Below are 17381 nucleotides of genomic sequence, written 5' to 3'. Positions count from 1 at the left end.
CATGCCTGGGTTTTGGATAGTGGACAATGCTCTCAAGATTTCCCAGTCACCAATGGAGTAAAACAAGGATGTGTCCTTGCTCCCATACTTTTTAGTATGATATTTTCAGCCTTCAATGAGAATGAACATGGCCTAAGGGTCAGCTACTGCACTAATGGCAAATTCTTTAACTTGAAAAGGCTACAAGCCAAGACCAAAGAGGAGGGAAAGTTGGTACATGATCTTCTATTTGCAGATGATTGTGCACTTAATGCAGCTTCTGAAGCTGAGATGCAACAAGGTATGGATCGATTCTCTGCTGCTTGTGCTAATTTTGTTCTAACAATTAACACCAAGAAAAGACAGGTGCTCCATCAGCCAGCACCACACCATCCATATGGACAACCATGGATTACAGCAAATGGAGAAGTTCTGAGTACTGTGGACAAGTTCACTTACCTTGGCACTGTCCTTTCCAAGGAGGTACACATTGACAATGAGGTTGACACATGCATTGCCAGAGCTAGCTCAGTAATTGGGAGGCTCCAGAAGAAAGTATGGGAGAGAAGAGGTCTTAGATTGACTACCAAACTGAAGGTCTACAGAGCAGGTATGCTGACCTTACTGCTATATTCCTGTGAAACCAGCTCCATGTCAGGAAACTAAATTGCATCCATTTAAATTGTCTTAGGAAGAATCTGACAATTACCTGGCAGGAGAAGATGCCAGACACTGAGGGAATTTTCTGAGCTAAACTGCTTAGCATTCCAACATTACTAGAGAGTGCAACTATGATAGACTGGACATGTGTTTAGAATGCTGAAAATACTATTTTATGGAGAACTCACACTGGGCAAGTGCTCACAAGGGGGTCAGAAGAAGTGATACCAAGACACCCTAAAGTCTCACTGAAGAACTTTAGAATTGATTGTATAGCATGGGAGACACTGGCATGAGACCACCCAGCATGGAGTGCCCTCATCAGTGAGGGTGCTACACTCTATGAGGAAGGTAGAACTGAAGTAGCTCAAAGGAAATGTACATCTGTAAGTTTAGAGTACCCACCTCAGATGTTTACATGGACTATTTGCACCCAACTCATGGAAGAGCATTTTGAGCTCATATTGGTCTGATCGGCCAAGTAGGACACACTGTAATTTGTCTCAAACTTGGTGATATCATTTTGGTCTTCTTCAATAACAAAGGACAAGAACCAATCAATGAGGACTAAATGACTTAACATGTGTAAAGTGTTTGGGAAACCTTAATCATCATGTTAATACTAGCTATTATTTTGATTATATTGGCTGTGTGATACTCTCTGCACTCTAGGTTTTCCAGGCAACATTCTCTCCTAGTTCTCCTCCTTCTTTTCAGAATGCTCCTTTTCATTCTTTGTTGCATCCTCAACCATATTATGCCCTCTACCTGAAGATGCTCCCCAGGATTCTTTTCCAGGCTCTTTTTTCCCCCCTCTTTACATTTTCACTGGGTGATCTCACCACCTCCCATGGATTTAACTGCCTTTTCTATGTTGATAATTCTCAAATCTACCCATCCCTTCCAACTTCTCTGCTGATCCCACATATCCAATGGCCTTAAATGTTCAAAACAGAACTACTTATCATTCCCCTCTAAGTCTTCCCAGTCTCTCAGACTCTTCTCACTATGTCCCCCTTCTCTTCCCCCCCATCCAATTCAAGCTATTGTCAGCCCTGTCAGTTTTACCTCTACAATACTTTTTTTGTATTCCACCCCCTTCTCTCCTCTAGAACCTCTGACACTCTAGTGCAGGTCCTCAACCCATCATGCCTGGACTACTGCAGTAGCCTGCAGGTGAGACAGCTTGTCTCTCCCTAATTTCCAAATCATCTTTCATTCAATCACCAAAGTGATTTTTCTAAACCAGGGTCTAATTATATCATTCTCATATTCAATAAACTCCTGTGGCTTTCTCTTGCATTTGGAATCAAATACAGAATGCTCTGTTTAGTTTTTAAAGCTTTTCATAACCTAGCCCCTCCTACCCTACCGAAATTGCCACAAATTCTTCAATCCAGTAAACCTGGCCTCCTGGCCATTCCATGAACAAAATACTTTGTTTCTCAGCTCCAGGCTTTTCTTTGGCTGTCTCCCATGCCTGGAAGGGTTTCCCTCTTCAGTTCTGACCCCCTTTAAGTCCCAACTAAAATGCCATCTTTTACAGGACACCTTTCTTAACCTCTTACAATTTATTGTCTTCCCTCTCTGCTAAGTGTTTCCTATTTATCCTGTATATAGCTTGTTTTGTATGTATTTATTTGTAATGTTGTCTCTTCCATTAGATTGCAAACTACTTGAAAGTCAGCACTGTCTTTTTGCCTCTTTTTGTATTCTCAGTCCTTAGCACAATTTCTGGCATGTGGTAGGTATTTAACAGATGTTTATAATTGATTGATTATGACACATGCAAGTCTATCTTCTCAGTGCTCCAAGCTGTAAAAGGAAATGTCTGTGTAGAGGAAGCTTGCCCATCTGAGGGTTCCCTCCTCCATTGAGATCAGAGGTCCAGGCAGGCAGGTGGTATAGTGGAAGAGAAATCTGGGTCTAGAGCCAGGAAGACTTCACTTACTTAATAGCTCTGTGACCCTGGGCAAGTCACTGAATCAATCTCAGTTTCAGTTTCTTCATCTATTAAAATGAGGATGAAAATAGTATCTACCTCTCAGGGTTGCTGGGAGAATAAAATGAGGTATTTGTGAAATACTTTGTGAACATTAAAGCATTATACAGATGCCATTCATCATTATCACTATCACCCCTATTATTATGAAATATTTTCTTGAACTGGATCTGTGATTTCACCAGGCAAGGGAAGTCTTAATGAGAAAGCTTCCTCTACGAAGATAGATTTGAGATCATAATGTTAGTGAGTTGCTTGATATAATAAATGGTTTAGGTGACTTGCTCAGGGTCACACAGCTGGAATGCATCAGAGGCAAGACTTGAATGCAGGTCTTCCTGATTTTGAGGTTATCTCAAAATGCTAAATTACAATACTCTTTAAATATCATATCTATTACAGTGTTCAAAACTGGTATTTGTTTATTAGAAGTATATTTCGAAGGTTTTATGATGTTGATTTCTTGATAAGAGAAGGCATCTGGCCTTCTGTACAACTTCCATATTTGTCAGCTATGAGCAATATATGTTATTTAGGAAAAGTCACACAGTGAAGCAACTTTGTGTTGTGACTGGCAGAAGGGATCTGTCTATTTGTAGTCTCTCAGATAAAAATAGTCAGCAAAGGTATCAATGGTTCATAATACTTCAGGGTGTGATTATCCAATGATAATCACACTTTGTGTGGAATCTAATTGCACAGTTAACTCCTGATATTTTGTGCAAAGACCTAGTGCAAACCCTTAATAGATGATGGAAGTAGTTTGAAAAGAGAAAAGAATCAAGGAGAAATTCTCACATCTACATAAATGTTTGCCTTTTAGAAAGAGAAGTGAACAGTTTAAACAAAGGATGCACTAAACAGGTGAACTGGGAAGATTGGATTTATTAAAAAAAAGGTTGATTATTCCCCCCTTATTTCTTATTCTTATTAGTCACATGACAAGAAAAAAAAAGAAAAACACATAATCTTCCATGAAAGTTGAACACAGAATGCTCATATGCATGTATTTCAGAGAAGTGTTATGGCTCTTTTAATGTGTCTTCCCTCCTCCCCCTCACTGCTTGACTTATTATTCTTCATTAGTATGAGCAGAAAAAGTAGAATATAGCCCTAGACTTTCTTGATTGGTAATTTTGGTTACTAAAGGAATGCATACTCCACATATTAAAGCATTTTATGCAAGCTTCCATGGTACTTTTAGGGTAAAATCAGAAAATTTGGGAAAGGGACTGTTTCTAGCAATTTGAAAGGCTAACCACTTAGAAAAAAATTAAAGGCAAAAAAGAAGATTGTTTATTTCTGAAATGTTTTCATTGTAACAATCATTGAAAAAAGACCAATATTTTAGTTCTAAACATGTCAAAATGCTTATTGGTTTGCTTATTGTTCAGAAAAGTCAAATCCAAGTGTACACAACTCACTTACTACAGCCTGAAAAACCAAGTGATTAAAAAGAGAAATTTAAAAAACAAAGTTCCCTCTGGGGATATACAGAAAATGGAACTCATCTTCATGCCTAAATAATTTTGAAACTGTAACTTGTACCAACTCAGATTATTATCAGATTTTCTGAAATCAAATGTCAAGAAAGAATCTCTCTGTTAGGGAATAAAACAAAAAACACAACCCATAACATCTTGGCACTTCCGTTTGGTAATTGGTTAAGAGATAATGTGCAAAACTCCAAACTTTCAAGTATTCATAAGATATAAAAAAATCGTTTTAAAACAAATGATTTGACAGCTGCAAATGCAGGATAACACCTAGTTGCATTATAGAAACAGTGTGGATAATTACTTTTTTTCAAAAGGAAGGGCTCTGAGGACCAAGGTCCTGTCTGAATTTCCCTGCAGCACAGTTAATGTGCAATAATACAAATCCTGTTGTCACATCAACCTAAAGTCTCTTTATCATCTGCACATCAGCAAGAATGATGAGAGACGTCCCATGATTCTAGCAGTCTTCCTTTGAAGGATCCACACGTTAATTACTGCACTAATTATGGTTTTTGAATAACCAAATGAAGTAAGCAGTCTATGGGAGGTACAGGCATAAACCTAAGACTGAGAAAATACTAGTTACTGAAGTCATCAGTGTACACTGACATATGGAACGTGTTTAAAAGAAGTAAAAGGAGTAGATTTTAAAAGACAAGCATCTTAAATAATTAGAGCTCCATGAAGGAAAAAGAAATGTTATTTCTCAATGGCAAGTGAATTTAAACTGTTATCTAAAGATCTGAAGGTAAGCCTGCTTAAACCACTGCTTCTTCTTTTGTTATTAGGAAAACATAATTGTTCCAAATAATTAGCACCAGAGTACATCACAAGCTGACAACAAAATTATAGAAATCTTCATATTCAGATCCGTCTAGCTGGCTATTAGGAACAGTTTCTGATCATAACCCATTAGTTGAAGTGCTGTGAGTTCTTGATTGCCACCAAATAACCTCAGATATCTGCCTAAGTTAACAGCCCCTATTTATTCAGAGTTTTCTTGACAGTAAAAATTGCTTAGGATTTTTACAGCTGCCACACAAAGGAACAGTATTCTATGTGTGCACTTGGAAGATTAGGTGATATAATAATTGAATTGTAGATTTTAGACATGCTTTTAACTTGGAACTTTCTAAATGAAAATCTACAAAGGCATTTTTCAGTTTGTTACAATGGCACCATCATGTTTATTAAAAATTAAAATGAACCCATTTCATATCTTGTGATGTCCATGTTAATTAAAGATTTTTTTTCTTTTTGCATAACCATCTCTTTTAGCTCTTTCAAGTTTAATGTGGATGGATCAAAGAGTTTTCGATTTGTATTTTGCTGTCTAAAGCTTCATTTTAAAAACAATATTCCTTTTTTGGATGAACAATGCCAATGTACTTTGTAGCCTGAGACTAATTCATTTTAAACTACCTAACTAGCACTCCATGCACCATAGGAAAAGAGACAAAAGAAGCACAGTGAATTTTAAAAGACAGTGAACAAAATTACCCACTTGACAGAGCTCCCTGTATTAACCTCCCAAGAAAAAAAGCCCAGACAAGGTGGGGAAAAGCTGCTGTTCTATGCTTAGTTATTCAACTATCAGTAGTGGATTATTGATAATGTGGCATGGTGAAACTGGAAATTTGTTTAAATAATCTAATAATTTAGTAATCTTCAATGCTATTTGAAGTTACTTTGAACATTTCTGTGTGATAATAGCTTAGTTTATGAATCCTCAAAGCTTTGTGTTGTATCCCATGAGGGATAACTTTGATTACTCTAGTAATTAATGATGTTAGATAGTAATATGGATTTTCTGTTCAGATTTGAGTTTGAAGTTAATTAGTCTTCACGTTATGATTTGCTGATTAATTATGGATATTTAGTTATAAAGAGGGATGTTAATTATTAATATCAAAAAATCATCTAGTGTAATTAACTAAAACTTTGACGTCAGTTAACATTCCCAATTGAGCATAACTTCCAAGATTATATTGCAAGGAGGAGAAAAGCATTCTGCTACAAAGGGACAATGTTCTCTGAGCAGAGAGAGAGCAAATTGTATTCTTACTTTGCTAGTAGATGGCACTTGCTACAATGTAAGCAAAGAAACTGAACTGTTGTCAAGGTATAGATCTCAGTCTTTCATAGAATATTCTCACAGTGGGAGAATCTTATCTCAGAAAAAAATGTGCTATAAAAGAAATTCCAGTATGAGTCTTAACTTGGTGTACTGTTGAAATAATGTCTTAACCTTAGAGCTTGTAATGTTCTCTTGTGATTGATGGGCTTTGTCAGTTCTCATGTTAAACTCTGGAATGAACCTCAGAGTTGCTACAGATATCTTTATTTTCAGCAGCAGTAGCAGCAGCAGCAACAGCATTTAGAAATATCAAGGCAATATTACAGCATATGTACTAATTAGTGTTCTATTCACATAACTTAAAAATCACCTTAGTGGTTAAAAACACATACACACACAAACCTGCAGAACCATTTCTCCCTCCTATTTTTCTCCTAATCTGTCAGAAGAACCATCTTACTGTCATCAGGAAGGAGAGAGAGGGAACACGTGATTAAGAAAAGGGGTTAAACCCCAAAGCATCATCAGTACATCAATGTCCTGGAATTTACTCGGGTAACACAGACTCCAAACAGGGATCTGTTTACATTATCTCTAGATCATCTTGACAATATTTATTCTCTATTTACCTAAATGAGGCAATATGATGATATTTATTGCTCAGAATGGCTAAATATAGACTTTTCTTGAGCACTCAGTACCATAGTGGGAGGTTTTGCTCTAATCTACATCTTTAAACTGACAAGCTGGAGAATTCCTAATGAATGCCTCTTTTCATCTGGATGTCTGTGTGTATTTGACAGTATAAATATTTAGCAATATCGGAGTCAGCTTGTGATTTTACCCAGATGGACTGATTGATGCCTTGGCTTGACGTTGCCAAAGACAATCCATGTAGTTATATAAGCAATTTCCCTCTTACTTCCTAAGAAGCAATTAGGTGGCCAAAGGCAGCAAACCAAAAATAGTGGAAATACTTCTGGTATCAGCTGACAACTCTGAGGGATAAATAAAATATGGTACTTAAATTATTACCACTTTACTTTCATGAATCATGGGATTAAAGCCTTCACTTCTAAAGTACATATAAATTGCAGGGTTTCTTATGTCTGTAATTTGCAAGAATCTAAGTTAAAATACCAGCTAATCAGTCAACTCACATTCACCTTGGGAAAAGTACCACCCTTTCTTGTCATTTTTGTAAATTGCATGCCTAAGCACCAATGTTATTTTGAGAGGAAAGACGCTTGTTGTCAATAACATATATTGCAGTCTAGTTAAAACAACATTTGTTAAGGTTTAATCGCAAATGTAATCCACTTTTAAAGTTTAGACAGAACACTCAGAGAAATTCAAGGAACAGATAATAAATCATTTTCCCCATCCTGGATGTGAGAACAAGGTAGATCTGTTTCATCCAGGTATATTGTTTTTTATCAACAAATGAAAATACATTCTTTGAGAACAGTAGAAGGCTAATTCATAAGAATTATGGTATTGGTATTCCCCCCCCCAGTTTCATAAAGATGATTGTAGATTACATTATTTCATTTTATGCAAATCACAATCAAACCACAATCAAAGAAGTCTAATGCATTTATAGTCTCCCTTATATCAAGTCACCCCATGGCAGTTCATCATGAAGTTTTTGTTGTAACACAAAAGAATGACTTTTGGGGAATACTCAATGTCAACTTTATATTAGCTATTCACTGGTTAAGCCTCAGTTTTACATAATTATGCATTTTAATGCCTTGGGGAAAACCATTTTATTATTTTTAGTAACAGAAAAATTCACATATTTTAGCCATGTTGTTGAACTCTTCTTATTCTTTTGGGGTTTCTATTTACTCATCTCACTCTTTGTATAACCCATGCAATAACCTGGGGAAAGGGCAAGCATGACATTATTCTTTTTGACACTAATACCTATAGATCCTATTCTACAGTGATCCTTCTTCCTATCCCAAGATATCTCAAGCTAACAGAATTCTCAAAACGCAAGAACTGGCATTTGTAATGTATTCCAGAGTCAACTAGGATGTAATGCCCAGTGGTAATCAGGCACACACAACAAGGTTTCAAGGGGACTGACTGTTTAGTTGCAATGTACAATAGCTTTAACTGGAGTACACATCAGTCATTGTATATTTGTGGCCATGACCATTTCTGACACCTTATCATCATCATCATCATCATCATCATCTTCTCCTTCTTCAACCTCCTCCTCCTCATCCTATGACCTGCAAGCCTCCAAATAAAAATAAATGTACATTGTTTTACATGGATGAGGTTTGATTGGTAATAAACTTCTTAATGACTAATTATAAAGTGCCAGGGCCTGGAGTGCAATCCAGAGGTCTCTACTCACTTTGTCATTACATGCTGCACTTCAATCACACTGCACAGAATCACTGTATACTTTTGGTTTGATAGGTTCCATGGTTTGAAGGGTGGGAGATTTCTAATAAAATGGTAAGAAAATGAAAGATGATCACTTTCCATAAGTTAACAGACAACCAGGTCTTTGACATTTGTTGGGAGAAGCTATGTGTACAAGGTTCAATCTGGTGCATAGGTTGCAATGAGAAATGACTGGATGAAATGGGCAAAGTTTTGAATAAACTGCATTGTTTTACCAAATATGTCACCAGAAAAAAAATGTATTAACTCTAATCAGCCAAAATGGCGTGATTCATTGCTTAATTTCAGGGTACTAGGCTATAAATTACATCAGGCCTGCCACAACTAATTTTTGCAGTGGTGTGCCAGATGACAAATGAAATGTCCAAGTGGCTACAAGTGAAAAGCTTCCATCTTTCTTCCATGGCTGAATATTACTTACTCTAATGATGTATAATAGCCTGCAACTACACTTAACCTGCACATTAAATGGCAGCACAAACTGTTTACCCAGAGTTATGAAGAAGAAAACAGCAAATCAAGCCAAGAAATCTAAAGTGTGTACATTAACCTCCCACATGCCAACATAATTTCCCCTACAGATGATGTATAACCATGTCTCTAAATTGTTCCCCCCTTTCCACACGATAGCGTATGCTTCAAGTATCTAAAGTGTCAAAGAACATGTGATAAATTGATGCCAAAATGTACCTAATTAATAAATCTGATGGTGTTTAGAGCTAAACAAATCCTAGTTATGTTGTTAATGAAAGTGCAGATATTAAAATAACTGTATTCTCCAACTACTGATTTGAGTCTAATTTTTAAAAAATCCACAAAGAAAACAACATGCTACCAAGATAAATGAAAACTATTTATAAATGTCTTCCATACTACTTTTCATGTATATACAGATTTAGCATGAATTAAATATGTAGTTAAACTGCATTTGTTAAACACTTAGACTTGCTATTTCACCTTCTAGAGAACTACAAATATTTTACACACAAAATGCCAAAACATGAGTACTTAAAAATGTCTCACGATCAAGTTCTAAAAGTAAAGCTATTTGAAAAATTCTCAAGTATGAAAGGATAATCTTTGATTATCAGAAGTATGGGAAATATGACATGTCTAGTAGTTAAAGCTACTATCATCAGATAATATTATATAAATATGGGGAGAATAAAACAATAATGCTATTTTTCACCATACATACTAAACATAATAAAGTTTAATGTTATTTCAGGAGTGGGGCCAGAGGAAAATAGAGGGTACTAATTCTTATTGCTCTCTTCCTTTTAAAGATGATATATCCTAAGGGAATTCATTGACAGAAAAACCGAAGACAAAAAATTCTATCCTTCCAAAGCAAGTTTTGGAGAATCTGATTAGGTCTCATGCTGCAATGCTAGGTATTCCATTTTTGCCAAAGGGCCAGCTATTATTATTAACGTCATTTGTCTGAATCATTACTCTGCACCTTGGTTCAGCAAACACTATGAAGATGGCATGGTAATAAATGACCGCGGGATTCTTTCCTGCTTTGGCCTGTTTTTATCTGCCACCTCTCTACCGTCAGCTCCATCTTTCTGAACCTCTCTGAATCCCCAAAAGGGACGGGGCGTCTATTTGTTTTCCACTAGGTTACCACTCTGTCTATTGTTGTTTGCACTAAAGGGTACGAATTCAATTCATTCTTGTGACATAAAAGCACTGATACAGTAAATTTTTTGCCCAAGAGAAAACAAAAACAAAGTTGCTGAATATGGGATAAGATGTGAAGCACTAGCGTATGTGTGTGTGTGTGTGTGTGTGTGTGTGTGTGTGTATATATAATATAAGCTTTCTGAAGCAGTCTTAGTTACTCAATGCTATTTTTCTCCATGATATCTAGTCTAGACAATGAACCTTACTGTTCTAAACTTGTATTAACCTTTTCAAATTGCTGTTTAGTGAGAAAACTGTGTTTGTGTAGGAGGGGTTAAATAGTCAGCTGGGGTAAGTGGTGGGTACTCCTGAGTGTCAGGAGAGGAAAAGGACAGTAAAAAGTCAATCTGTGATAAAAAGCAAACTTCTGAAAGAAAAGGGAGATGACAAAAGGTAGTTTGATGAAGAACTAGATGGGGGGGTAATAATAGTATGCATTTAATAAGTTAAACTATAAACACATGAATAGAAAAAGCAAACTTAAATTAAAACTTATAGGGCATAAGAATATTCACCAAATTTAGTTCTCTTGCTTGTTGAATCCAAACTAATTCATTTAATTTTCTTTATTCTTAATACAAAAAAATTAGTTTATAATCCAAATGAGTCAATCAAAACTGAGCATAGGTTCAAATTTCATGACACACAACTCCTACTACTAGTTTAGTTTTTGTATAATTATTTAGAAAGGTGTGCAAACAGAATTTCATATAAATTATGCAACATGAGTGCTTTCCTGACTTAATTTTTTTTTTTAAAAATCTTTCAGAATAGTGTATCTAAGCAGGAGGGTGAAATTTTACTATTTAAGAACTTCCTTTCAACCCAAGATAGTTTGTGTAAGAATTTCATCCTATCTTAATATTATGATACATACTTATATTCAGTCCTCCCTTTACAACATTCAATATCAATGTCCTAAAATATGTAAACACTTCATACTGTGGGGAATTTAAATTATGTAAATGTAGCCATGGAGCTTACTTAGCAGTAACTTTTCATTGCCAAAGGCAACATGTTTTCCTAGATATGCTTCTAAAAAGTGCCAAACTCTGAACCCCAAAGAATATTGCCAAATACTTTTCATTCTCAGTCCAAGTTTATATAAAATAAAAATTTTAAAAAGCTTCAATGTAAATGAATCCAAAATCTTATAATTGTCCCTAATTACTGGAACGTCACCTTATGTACAACTTTCTTTATTACCAAAATGTTCCATAATCCTGCCAGAAGTTAAGAAGTTATCGCTTGAAAATCACTGGCTAATCTAGCCACCAAGATGGATTTTTAATGAAAGTTTAATGAATGATAAATACTCGTTTCTTGATAAATGTTTAATTATGCCAATAATTACCAACTGCTGAAAACTACTGTTGTGTTAATAATGGCATTTTAGTACACAAGCAGTTTCATGAGTCATGGTGCTGTTAAAGATCAGAACTCCATCTGTCTAATGCAAACTAGCAAAACAAAAGTCTAATTAATATTTTGATCAATTTTCTCCACACCCTAAGACTATCTATGTCCTTGGGGGTGGGGAGGGTTTGCAGATTCTTGTTAATTTCTCCTTTATCAGGAATGGGGGAGGGGGAGGAAGGAAAAAAAAACCCTAGAGTCATTACAGCATTTCAAATATAGCTGAACTAAGGAATAAAAAGGAATAAAATATTAATCAAGTGAATGTGATTTAGGAACATTATTACATTAATTTTATTTATTTACTAGTTAATACCACATTTTAAAATAGCATCCAGCATATAATCATATTGATCAATAGAATTAATTGGAATGGAAGAACATACTTCCTTTAGGATTCTTGCTTCTTCTTTGCAGGTCAGTAATCTAAACACTAGAGACATATTCCTATCATCTCAAGACTATACCCTGAAAGCTATAAAGTAGTATTTGTAGAACTACATCATTGCTCTCAGGTCAGATTCTACTGATTGATGACACAGGTAAATTTACCTTATGTTAAGGAGTGAATACCATTGCTATTTGTTGAAGGGGAAACAAGCAAATGATTGAAATTATAGGAGACAACTGCTTACATTCTAGGATGCCATAAACTCTCTAAATAAAACAAACCAAAAAAACTGTCATTTATTTCCTCTTTAGAAGGTTAAGAAATGGGAAACATTAGGAAGAAAACGGTGCAGGATTTGGAGTAAGAAAGGATAGAGGTTTGAATTCTACAACTTCTACTTCTATGTGGGATTGGCAATCAATGAATCAATCAACAATCACCTATTATTATTCTAGGCATTGGGGATACAAATATAAAAATGAAACAGCCCTGAAGTAGCTTATATTCTATGGGGAGAGATAATATGCACAAATATAAGAATATATAAAATACAAAGCAACTGTGAAGAAGAGAGGAGGCACTACCTGGGTAGATCAAACCCAAAAGAGTTGGCTTTTGGAAAAAAACAAAGGTTTCTAAGAGAAGAGAGGTGAGGTAGGACTGCATTTCAAGCATGGAAAATAAGGAGGTAAAGGAAAGATATGGAACCTAGTATGGGATGAACAGTATGTAGGCCAGTGAGTGGGCTATGGAGGTAGAAAAGGGAAAGTAATACATAACAATGTTGGGAAGGTAGCCTGGGGTAAAGTTGTTTTTAGTTGATCCCAAAGGCAAAAGAGAATTAGTAAATTTACTGATCAGAAGAATGACATAATCAGATAGGATCTTTAAGAAAATTGAGCAGCTATGTATTTAATTTAATTTAGACAAGGCAAGAAACTGAGGCAGAGAGATCACTTAGAAGCCTATGGCAATTGTCTAGGAGTGAGGTGAGGATGGGTAGCCATATGAATTGGAGAAGCAGATAGATATGAAAGATACAGACAAAAAGATAAAATTTGGCAAATGATTAATGGATAGTAATACCTGTAGTTCCCACCTAACAATGCTATTATGAGGATCAACCAGGATAATGTATGCAAAAGGCTTTGCCAACCTTAAAAAGGCTATATATAAATGTCAGTTATTAAGATAATCAGTCTCATTAAAATGGAAATGCTAGTCTCTCAAAATTGCTGTTCAGATCTCAGTGGAGGTCAGTGCACATTTGTTCCTCCCATATTTTTGACTCTCAAATTCTCTCTCATCCACCCTCCCTAATTGGTGGAAAATCCTTACTTTGGACTGAAATTTTTAGCTGTCAATGTAGTGTGGTATCATTTAGGTTGTTGTAACTGTTGAAAGTCACATGATTCGAGAATTTGTGAAAATTATCAGAAACAAGTACATCATTACATTTCATGCATTATGTCATGAAAATCAAAGAACAGAAAAGTTAGAATGAACTTCAGAGATAAACTAATCTAAGGAACCTTTCTATAGCACTGACAGGCAACCTCTGAAAATTTTTTGTGAGAGGGGAACCACTACTTCTTGAAGTGATCTATTTTACTTTTGAATAACTAATGATGGATTCAAAGCTTTTCACAGCAAAAAAAAAAAAAGTGAAATCTGAGTCTCAAATGTCCATCTTTTGACCTTATTTCTGACCACTGGGAGAAAAAACAGTCTTCTCTTTTCCACATGACAGTAGTTTAAATACTGACAGAAAGTTAGGCCCAGCCCCATCCTCAAGTTTACTCTTTGTCAGGCTAAACAGCCCTGCTAAGACTTGGTTTTGAACAAATAATCTATAGTAATTAGACCATGACACTAAAATTATAGCAATAATATGAAAGTTTTTGCACTTACCAGACAATTTGTGAAATTACTTAATCCATTACATGACTTTGAAAGAACTATTTCCTCTCATAATGCACATATTGTGAGTAGCATAAATTGGGAAAAATGTATAAAATATCTAGATTAGATAGTAAATCAAATGGTTATGTTTTCAAATGGTATTTACATAGCTTATTTTAAAATTTTCTACATAAGGTTGATTTTTAATTCATATATGGTTTGTTTCTTTTTTTTCCCTAAGAAATTTTAACTATTGAATACTTAGTATTTTCTGGCTATGTGAAAAATAGGAATATTTCCCAGTTTTTAGATTTAGGTGCTTTAGATTAAGGGTGCCAAAGGAGACAAAATTCCCCAATGAAGCCCAAACAGATTAAAATATAATTTGGAGCTGTTTAACAAAAATTAAATTAATATATAGAATATAGATTATAGAAATATAGTTCTATAAATATAGAATATTTATATTAAAATATAGTATAATATAATATATCTGGAAATATAAAATAGAAAACTAAGTGAAAATGCAGTCTGCAGGGATCTATTTCTATTTGAGTTTGACATGGCTTTTCTTGACACCTCTCTAAAGCTTTGAATTGTAGAAGTGATTCCAAAATATTTTGATAAAAAAAATGATCCCTATATCAAGTAAACTATAATTCAATCTACTTCCCATATATAGTTAAAACAGTAGTATAAAATCATGAATTCTGAGGTAAAGTTAGGTAATTATTTTAAATTATGAATTACCATTGACAACCATTTCTTAGTCTTCATCCTTCTCACCCTTTCTGCAGCATTCATCCTGCAGTATTCATCTTCTGATCATTCCCCCTGGATACTATTTTCTTCTTCTTCTTCTTAGGGACATTGCTGCCTCCTGGCTTTTCCACCTGCCTGATCACTCTCTTTTAGTTTTGTTTCCTTCATTGACTCATAGTTCACGTTCAACCATTTCTGGATGAGTATGTCTCCAATGCTCTGTCCTAGACTTTTTTCCCTACATCTCTGCATAATCTTATATGCTAAGATGTGATCAATTATCATCTCTATTGAATAAAAATTTATTAGATGCTATCCTTGTGTCAGGAAATTTGCCTCAATTTTATGTAAATGAGTCCCAGGTCTATATATTCAGCTATTTTCTCCCCTAAGATCTAGCCTTTCATCACCAAGTACTTATTGGTGCATGTTCTGTTGCCAATTCAAAATACAAAATGGACATTAATGTCTTGTAACTTAAAGATATCTCTCATCCAAATCTCCTTATTTCTATTGAGTTCATCACCATCCTTCCAGTCACTTAATCATGCCATTATTTCAGTTCACAAATTCACTCAGTTTCCAGAATCTGTCAATTCTTCCTCCATAATCTTCTAAGCCTTTAGACTCCAGTTAAACCACACTCCATTTCAAATCCTTATCACTTTTTATTTGACTTTTTGTAAGATTTTAATTGTATTGCTGGCTTTAAGTTTCTTCTATTCAGCTGCCAAAATAATCTTCCTAAATGGAATGCCTCTCTTTTGTTCAAGAACCTAATAGCATAAAACATAAACTCCTCAACTTGGCATTTAAAGCCTTGACACCTAAAACTCTCTGGCCCTAGCTGACCTTCCGAAGTTTACTGCCCATTATTTTTCTTATACGAGATGGAGTTCTGAGTTCAGGAAAGAGCACATGGACCAATTTAGCTGAAATATGAAACATAGTGAGTCCTCCATGACTGGACCCAACAAAGCAATTAATCAACAAATATTTTTTAAATGCCTATAATATGCCAAGGCACTGTGCTAGGTGGAGATAAAAGTACAAATAATGAAATAATCTCTTTTCACAAGAGTCTAATCCAGGGGAAAAGATAACAGTAAATATATCCATCATAAATATAAAGTGAAAAGACACAAATATAAAGTAGTTAAATTAATACAAGGTAGTTTGGGAAAGTGGGTTATTAGCAATTGAGAGATAACAGAGACTTCATACGGGGGTGGGGAGTGGCTAGGTTGCACAGTGGATACAGCACCGGGCCTGGAGTCAGGAGTACCTGATTCCAAATCCGGTCTCAGACACTTAATAATTACCTAGCTGTGTGGCCTTGGGCAAGTTGCTTAATCCCACTGCCTTGCAAAAAACCTTAAAAAAAAAAAAAAAAAAGACTTCATACAGAAGGTAGTGCTTAAATTATATATTAAAGGGAAAGACTCTCTGAAGAGATAATAAAGAGAGAGGGCAATTCAGGCATGTGGGAACCTCAGGTGTAAAGATGTAGAGATGGAAGACAGAATCTTGAGTGTGAAGGTCATAAAGAAGGTTAAGTTGGCTAGAAAGTACTTCAGAAGGAAGAATATTATCTATACAGGGTGGAAAGTAGGTTGTGGGCAAGTAGTACAAGGCATTCAAAACTAAAAATAGAAATTTATATTTGATTCTTGAGGAAATAGGAAGCCACTAATGTTAATTAAGTAAAAAAAGTCACATAGCCAGAACCATAAGAAAATTATGTACACAGAAGTATGTAGGATGGAAGTGGCAAGATTCCTGTGAGAGGGAAAGCAATTAGGAGACTTGCAATAATTTAGCTTAACTCAACATATATTTATTAAGAATCTACTATGACCGAGGCATTGTGCTAAGTGCCAGATACAAAGAAATGGTAAAATCCCAAAGCAATTCATATTCCAATGGGGAAACAACATGCAAACAACTATACACAAGCAGGATGTATGCATGATAAATTAAGGGAAGACACTAGCATTAAGAAGGATCAGATAAAGTCTTTTGTAAAAGGTAGGATTTTAACTAAGACCTCAAAGAAACCAGGAAAGTTGGGAGACCAAGAATTGTGGGACAGTCAGGAGATGGAGTGTCTTGTATGAAGAAGAACAAGAAGACAAGGGTCACTGGATCAAAAAGCATATAGAGGAGGAATCAGTTGTAAGAATACTAGAACGGTAGGTAGGGACCTAGTACTGAAAGGCTTTAGATATCAGAGAATTTTATATTAGATTCTTGAGGTAATAGATAAGAAGTGGTGAAGGCCTAAGCCAAGATGGTAGGCATATGATCACAGAGAAAAGATTGGAAACAAAAGACATGATAACTTTTGGCAATGAATTGGATATGTGAGGTGAGGAAGAGTAAGGTATCAAATCCAGAGTTGAGGTTATAAACTGGGAGACTGGAAGGTTGACAGAAATGCAGAAGTTTCAAAGAAGGAAGTGTTGGAGGTCAAGAGAGATAACAGATCATTTTTGGATATATTGAGTTTGAGATAATCAGTTTGAAATGTCCAATATGCATTTGATTGTGCAAGACTGAAGATTTGATCTTATATACAAA

The 17381-nt window shown here is 35.3% G+C and overlaps 2 protein-coding genes across 4 annotated transcripts in view; both read right to left on the bottom strand.

Moving 5' to 3' along the window:
• The window catches only part of ZNF407 (zinc finger protein 407), a 654777-nt gene that overhangs the window by 41321 nt on the left and 596075 nt on the right, over positions 1-17381 (bottom strand). The gene's annotated exons all lie outside the window — the stretch shown is intronic.
• Positions 1-17381, bottom strand: part of LOC141498371 (EF-hand calcium-binding domain-containing protein 11-like) — a 73286-nt gene that overhangs the window by 13234 nt on the left and 42671 nt on the right. Inside the window, exon 1 of the mRNA XM_074201489.1 lies at positions 1-17381. This exon is cut by the window's left edge and continues 13234 nt beyond it; it is cut by the window's right edge and continues 42671 nt beyond it. The gene's annotated coding sequence lies outside the window, so the exon portion shown is untranslated.

The sequence above is a fragment of the Macrotis lagotis genome, chromosome X (assembly GCF_037893015.1).
Source record: "Macrotis lagotis isolate mMagLag1 chromosome X, bilby.v1.9.chrom.fasta, whole genome shotgun sequence".
Taxonomy (NCBI): domain Eukaryota; kingdom Metazoa; phylum Chordata; class Mammalia; order Peramelemorphia; family Peramelidae; genus Macrotis; species Macrotis lagotis.
The sequence above is the reverse complement of the archived record's forward strand: the minus strand, read 5'-3'. Positions and strand labels throughout refer to the sequence as shown.